Source organism: Hirundo rustica, chromosome W (assembly GCF_015227805.2).
Source record: "Hirundo rustica isolate bHirRus1 chromosome W, bHirRus1.pri.v3, whole genome shotgun sequence".
In the NCBI taxonomy this organism is placed as follows: Eukaryota; Metazoa; Chordata; class Aves; order Passeriformes; family Hirundinidae; genus Hirundo; species Hirundo rustica.
In genome coordinates, this window is record NC_053487.1 from 13,795,980 (window position 1) to 13,803,582 (window position 7,603).

General features: G+C 47.5%; 1 pseudogene; it reads right to left on the reverse strand.

The window, feature by feature from the left end:
- Window positions 1-3,172: 3,172 nt before the first annotated feature.
- On the reverse strand, window positions 3,173-4,194 carry LOC120764992 (choline/ethanolaminephosphotransferase 1-like; annotated as a pseudogene).
- Between the last annotated feature and the right edge of the window lie 3,409 nt (window positions 4,195-7,603).

The following is a 7,603-nucleotide window of genomic DNA, read 5'->3' on the forward strand; positions in this document are numbered from 1 at the left end:
CTACAAGTAATAATATAACAAACACTTGCTTAAGTTACCCTAGGACAATAACAAACTTCAGCTATCTTGTAATCCTAAGGCTACTTAGCTAATCTTTAAATGCATCATCACTTTCTTTTAAATAATGTAATTTGTTCTTCATTAATTGCAATTTTTTGTGATTTGATCCAGAATGGTCTGACAGGTTCATGCAACACATTCCTTCAAACTCTTCACACCTATGGTTATGTACTAAAAGCAAAAATCAATCGCAGCACAGTTTTGCAAAACAGCATGATTAACACTGGTAACATCCACTGATAGCTTACCTAAAATTTGACTAGTTAAATTCAATTCTGATTTGGTCCAGCATGCCATCTGCTTTAATGTGGTCATTGCTCTGGTGGCTGTTGCTCCTGGTATAAACATGGATGTTAACACTGTCCTAGCTTGGGACTAGAATTTAGGATCTTTTATGTCTGTACAGTCCAACTCATGTATGGCATGTTTTCTCCGAGTAACTTTTGCTAAAGTCATCAATGTGGTTATGTTAGGGTGAAACAGGGTAAGCTTCCCTAAATAGCATGGGCCCTCATGTGGGCTGGCTGGGACTCCATTCCAAGCGCCGTCCCCACATATCAAAAATGTTCCTGGTGGAAAGTGTCGTGCTGGTTTGCCAGTCAAATTACATTTGGAATAAAGTTGTTGGTGTACACTGCTACTAGATAGTCAAGCTGAATTTATTGCAGCCCATTTCTGGCTATGTATATTTAAACTCTGCTCTGTGGGGGGGCTCAAAGGACACCCAGCCTCCCTCACTTCTATTCGTAGAGCAGGCATTCATACATTCAAGGAGGTCTAATTCTTCAGGTGGTGAAGTAAGCATATCATCAAGTTGCTCTATAATTTTACACTGCCAGCCTTCATCAGCCTGGGCAGCTGTGAAACCTGACAACTACACTGTGTTGTTTGCCACAGTAAAATTCAGAAATGTCTCATTTTTCACATAACCTTTATATTGGTGAGGGCTCCAAAGGGGTGTTCCTGTTCTGAATGGTTCTTGGGGATTGGCCAGGCTAAGGCAAATAGAATCCTGTCCAGTCACATTGGCAAATGTCACCCATACATTAGTTCTCTTAGAAAATTGATGAGCTAGTTGAGAAGATCCTGCAACACTTGTTGACACCATGAGCAAAAGGCATGCAACACGCAAGAATGTCTTACCATGCGGACCTACCATATCTCTCTCTTAATGGCCTACACTGTCTGCGCAAATCTCCAATCTGCTACTCCACCAAAATCATCAGGAACAGGGTTAGGTATTCCCAACACTACCTGTGCTGCTTGATAAAAGGCACCAAGGGTACCACTATAGCAATGGTCACACAAACCACCCTCATGCCAAAGCTTTGGTGCCTCTCTCTCAAATTGTGCACCACAAACTCCACAGCTCACTTCTATAACTATTACTTCCTGACACGTAGGACACTTTTTCTTGCCACTCATGCAAGTCCTGGGAAAGTTCCAACAATCCCAAGGGGCCTTGGCAATCAAAAATGCACACTACAACCCAGCCTGGGTGTTGAGGTTTAAGTCTCCTGTGGAATTTTTGCCCCCTCCCAAGTTGCTAGGAGACTAAGTGCTGAGTGCTTAACCTAGACAAAAGAACTGATAACTTAATTTTGGGAGAGGGAAAAAAGCTCCCGGAGAGAGCTGAGGGTGGGGGATCTCGAGGCTTTTTTCTTCTTCCGGGGGGAGCACGGATCGGGCCACGGCTGGCTGCTGGAGGCCACGGTTAACGAAGGAGTCTGGTCCTGGGAATTCTACCATCTGTTGGAGTATCCAGGAATTCGGAGTTTCTTCGCTGTCCTGCTGGATTTTGGGTGAGCCCGGGTCCCGCCGCTGCGGCTTCTCCGGCACTGCCACCTCTGCCTGCCGAGGACACCCCCTGCCTGCAGAGGACAGTCCACCGCGCCCGGCTTCCAGCCATCAGCGCCGGAGCTTCCACCGTTTGCCCTCGGGGTTCTTGGTTCTGTTCTACTATTGTTATAATTGCTGTTGTTTTTTGTCTGTCCTGTTATATTTACTAGTAAAGGACTGTTATTCCTTTTCCCCATAGCTCTGACTGAAAAGTTTTATTTTTTAATCTTCCAAATTATAATAACACGGAGGGAAGGATTCAAATTCCTCATTTCCTAGAGAGGCCTGCCTCTCCTTAGCAGACACCTGTCTTTTCAAAACCAAGACACTGGGTCAGGAGGGCATTGTTCACCAGCAGCCTCAACCACCAGCTGTCTCAGCAAGGACTTGATGATCCTTCTTCCTTCTTTTCCTTCCTTGCTGGCCGAGACCATTTACTCGGTACCCATTGTGGTCCAGATACAAAGCTCAAAGGCTTGGGTGCAGCTGTTGTCGAATTCGCCTCAGAGGTGTCCTGATCGCTGACCAGCAGGTTTCAGAGTGATGGATTCCAGGGCCCTTGGAGATCTGTCAGTCTGGGACAAATTTGAGATCAGCTGCTCTGGCCAGAAGTGTTCCTCTTATCTTCTCCGGAGCTGACCATCTGGCTTTTTATCTTCAGAGGGCTTGTGGTGTTCACTGCGTGCAGAAGGCTTACTGTGACCCTGTTCAGCATGAAACCGCTTTGTCATCAATGCACGAGCAAAAACCACCCCAGCCTGGTTCCCACCTGTCAACTGCTGCAGCCACACAACTTAGTAAGATATTTCTGGGTTTTTACCAACTCAAGTCTTTAGTAAATAAATTCCAAGTGGACACTAAACAAGTATTTCTCTAAGACATGATGAAATGTTAAAATTAAAAGCAAGTCAGATTGCAGCTGTAATTATACTACATTAGAAACTCCAGTTGGTGGGGATCCATTCACCATATAGACAGAAATAAGTAATCAAGGTAATTACAAAGACAGAGCATTTGTTTCCTGCATGCTTTTATAGGCTTGGAACCAGCAGAGTTGACTACATGGAAAGCTGACTAGGGTGAACTCGAAATTCACTCTCTCAGGCAGGAGACTAGTTAAGAAGTGTTACTGATAACAAAGAAAAGTTATACAACATTGATTATTATAAATTACTTTGTTCTCATCTGCTTTTAGCATTTGTCTCTTACAAGTCTTCATCCATTCCTGTAGAAACCTAAGTCTTTTTCCATTCCCCTGTGGCAGCTCCCATCCCTAGTGATGGTTCGAGGGCATGGGGCAGCCCTTGATGTGGAACACGTGGATGTGCAGGTGGGCAGCAATTCTGGTTGCACACACTGACACAATATCGGAGCAGGTTAAACAGGGACAGGATCAGGGCAACCCAGAGGACAATATACTTATCAATAAAGCGGTTAAAACATTTGGTCAAGGAACAGCAATGCTGGGCTTATGAATGCTGTGTCATATAAATACATTTCACTCTTGGTCACGTGGGCAACCACCAGTTGATTTGTGATCTTGGCTCACACAAAGCTAAAAGTCAGGATGTAGAGGCAGAGGTGCCTCTCAAAGAGCTGCACAGCAGATTTCTTGTAGATCATTGCAGCCAAGGCAATCACAGAGCCAATATGAAGAAAAGGTGAGAGGACACTTGTTCCTGCTAAAGTGGATCCCTTTTTTGCCAACTCCAGTTTGCACAGGAGAATATGGTTCCTGCCACAGTACAAAGAGCTGGGAGTATTTTCACCTGAATGTTCAGTCTTGGAATCAGAGATTGCTAAAAAGATGGTCTTCCAATCACTGCCAGTAAATGCATGATTATTATGAAGATTTGTATTTCAGTCACATCAATCATGCTGAAGCGCAGCGTTCCTGAGACGTACATCTGTCTGTGTGCACAGTAAAACATGAATGTCACAGCAAAACAACAGAAGAACATCCAATCAGGGTTGGTGTCCAGCTGCACAGCAATACAAGTTTCTAAAACCACAAAGACTGTGGACAATGAATCACAGCTATGATCAAAAAGCTCTCTTAACGGAGTGCTGCTATTTGTCCTTCTTGCTTGTTTTCCATCTGTAGCATCCAGGGACTGGAATGCCACAGGCACAAGCAATGAATGTCCAGGAAGGCATCTGCCTTTGAAGCTGTTGAGCAGTAACATACGAATAACAGAGTTGTAAATATATTATTAACAGTTTGATGATGGTGGTCAGATTGGGGGCAATCCAGGCTGGAGAACTGATATCTGCAGTATGAATCCAATCTAACATTGTTCGAGCACTTTTCAGATTTCAAGCTGTGCTCTTTTACTGTGTTTTTTTGCCTGTTGCAAGATTTTCCATTCATGCTGCTCACATACAGGATTGCCATCTCTGAACACGACGGGACACACTACAGGACATGCCATGTGTCCTGTGAGTTCCCACTGTCCTTCTAGTATAACATCACATATAATTTTGGACCACCAAGTCACAGGCGGGGCAGGCAAAAGTATTGCCTGGGAACTGCTTTCTGCAGTTTGTTCTAGCAATTGATGCATTGGAGTTAACTGGGAGCTGAATGATGTTGGCTCCTCCTGATTTTTAGCATTCATTGTGGATAGTTCTTGGGCTTTTTCCAGCAGCAGCTTGGTTGCTGCTTGCCCTCGCTCATCCAGGCGTTGCATCACTGACTGAATTTGGTCAGTTCTTTTAAACCAATTGTGGGTTCTGCCATGGGTTCTGCCGGGGGTTCTGCACCATCATCGGGGTCCTCCTCCAATTCGTCCGGCAGCGGAACATTGTCGGGGGAAGGTGGTTGACAGCAGGGGTCACGGGTTCCTCTCTCTTGGTCGACCGGTGTCTCTTCGGGCACAGCCGGGAAAGGGGGGGGACTCGGCGCATGCGTTGTGGGAGTGGCGGCGCTGGGAGCGGCCCATGGAGGCGGAGGCGGCAGGGGGGCGGTGCGGACTCTCAGGGGCCGCTTCCTCCTCGTCCTGCCTGTTGCTGCGGGGCGGCGGGAGCGGCGGGCACGATGGAGCCGCTGACGCAGAGGGACGGGGGCGGTCTGCGGGCCGGGAGCGGCGAGCCGGGCATCGGCCAGAGATGGTGCCGGGGCGCCGGAGGCGGCCAGAGGGCACGGCAGGGGCCCCGCGGCGCCTCCCCAACTTCGCAGTGCCGCGGAGTTGTTAAATGTCCATTTCCCTGCGCCCAGTTAATCAGCTTTTGCAGTACTTTTTCTGCTACTGTTTTTCCTCTCTCAGAGAGTATAATAATAAATAACTTCAATGCGGCAGCAAATTCGCATTCGATGCTTGCTGTCGTCTATGGGGCAGGGAAGTGAGTACTCAGAGCCTTCCACCTTTTTTCAAGAAACTGCCCCCTGTTCCCCTTACCAGCTCAGCCTCGCACTCTTTGCGAGGACGGCGAGCTTCTGCCTCAATGCTGATGCATGTCTCGGCAGATCAGCGTCTGACCGCTATTTTCCGGAGGTCTCACCTCAATGCAGCTGCATCTGTCGGCGAGTTCAGCATCCAACCGCTCAGCGTCCCACCGCTAATTTCTCCTCCAGGTCGTCACCCCAAGGTCCCTGTTCAGGCGCCAATTGAAGGTGATTTTTGAAAAGAAAGAAAAACAAAATGAAAATGTAAAACAAAAACACGGGGAACAGCCAGAGTCAAAAAACCTTCTTCACAGAAGTAGTGGTGAATGCTCCATTTATTGAGGGTACACAGGGTTCTTATATACATATATCATTCTTGTGCATAAGCTGTTCACATGGCATTTTTACTACTCACTATTGGCTAGTGTTATCTGCATAAGCATTCCATTGCAGTTACCTGTTTACACTTTGTTGAGGGAAAAAGCTGGTTCTCAGGCTCAGTGTCCTGGTTCTCAGGCTCATCGTCCTTGACAGTGCTAAAACAACAGAACTTTCCCAGTATTGTCAGGCCTCTCTGTGTCTGTCTCCAAAATCCTGCTACCAGACTTCCTCCGAAATGGGTATTTCAAAGATCCAAAGGGATTCAGGTGGTCATTTGGGATAGCAGCTGTAGAGAAAGGGGGTGTTAAGCAGTGAATACCTTGCCTGGACTATCAGAGAACCCATCTGCTGTAGGTCTCTGAAGGTGGAAAAGCAATGAGTGCCAATTGCCACTTCGACAGTGCATCGCCGACAGTACAGAACAACTCGAGATGCCGTGATTCCCACCCATAAGATGATCTGTGAGCTGGAGACCCAAGGTGTGGTCAGCAAAACCCACTCACCCTTCAACAACCCCATTTGGCCTGTGCGCAAGTCTGACAGCAAATGGAGACTAACTGTGGACTACCGTGCCTTGAATAGAGTGACACCACCATTGAGCACTGCTGTGCCAGACATGCTGGAACTCCAGTACGAGCTGGAGTCCAAGGCAGCAAAATGGTATGCCACAATTGACATTTCTAACGCATTTTTCTCCCTTCCTGCAGGCCTCAGTTTGCTTTCACCTGGAGGGGCGTGCAGTACACCTGGAACCGATTGCCCCAGGGGTGGAAACACAGACCCACCATCTGCCATGGACTGATCCAGGCTGCACTGGAAAAGGGTGAGGCTCTGGAACATCTCCAGTACATCAATGACATCATTGTGTGGGGGAACACAGCAATGGAAGTGTTTGAGAAAGGAGAGATCATCCAGATTCTCCTGAAGGCTGGCTTCGCTATCAAGAAGAGCAAAGTTAAGGGACCTGCTCGAGAGATCCAGTTTCTAGTAGTAAAATGGCAGATGGACGGCGTCAGATTCCCACTGAAGTCATCAACAAGATCACAGCAATGTCTCCACCAACCAACAGGAAGGAAACACAATCTTTCCTAGGTGCCATAGGTTTCTGGAGGATGCATATTCCCGAGTATAGTCAGATTGTGAGCCCTCTTTACCTGGTCACCCGCAAAAGAATGATTTCCACTGGGGCCCTGAACAGCAACAAGCCTTTGCCCAGATCAAGCAGGAGATCGCTCATGTGGTAGCCCTTGGCCCAGTCAGGACAGGACCAGAGGTGAAGAACATGCTCTACTCTGCAGCCGGGAACCATAGTCTGTCCTGGAGCCTTTGGCAAAAGGTGCCTGGGGAGACTCGAGGCTGACCTCTGGGATTCTGGAGTCGAAGCTACTGAGGGTCTGAAACCAACTATACTCCAACAGAGAAAGAAATCTTGGCCGCCTATGAAGGAATCCAAGCCGCCTCAGCGGTAGTAGGCACTGAAACACAACTCCTGCTGGCAACCTCGACTTACCAATGCTGGGATGAATTTCAAAGCAGAAATTCCCTCTACCACCATGCCACCAATGCCACATGGAGCAAATGGATTGCCCTCATTACACAGTGTGCCCCGTATTGAAACTCAAATTGCCCTGGGATTTTGGAAATAATTACAAACTGGCTGCGAAGGTGAAAACTTTAGTCTCACTGATGAAGAGGAACAAGAGCATGTGACATGTGGTGAAGAAGCTCCACCATACAACCAATTGCCAGCAGAAGAAATACGCTATGCTCTTTTCACTGACGGTTCCTGTCATATAGTTGGGATGAACGAAAGTGGAAAGCAGCTGTATGGAGTCCGCACAACAGGTTGCACAAGCTACTGAAGGAGAAGGTGGGTCAAGCCAACTTGCTGAGAGATAAAGCTGTGAATTGGCCATGGACATTGCTGAAGAGAGAAGG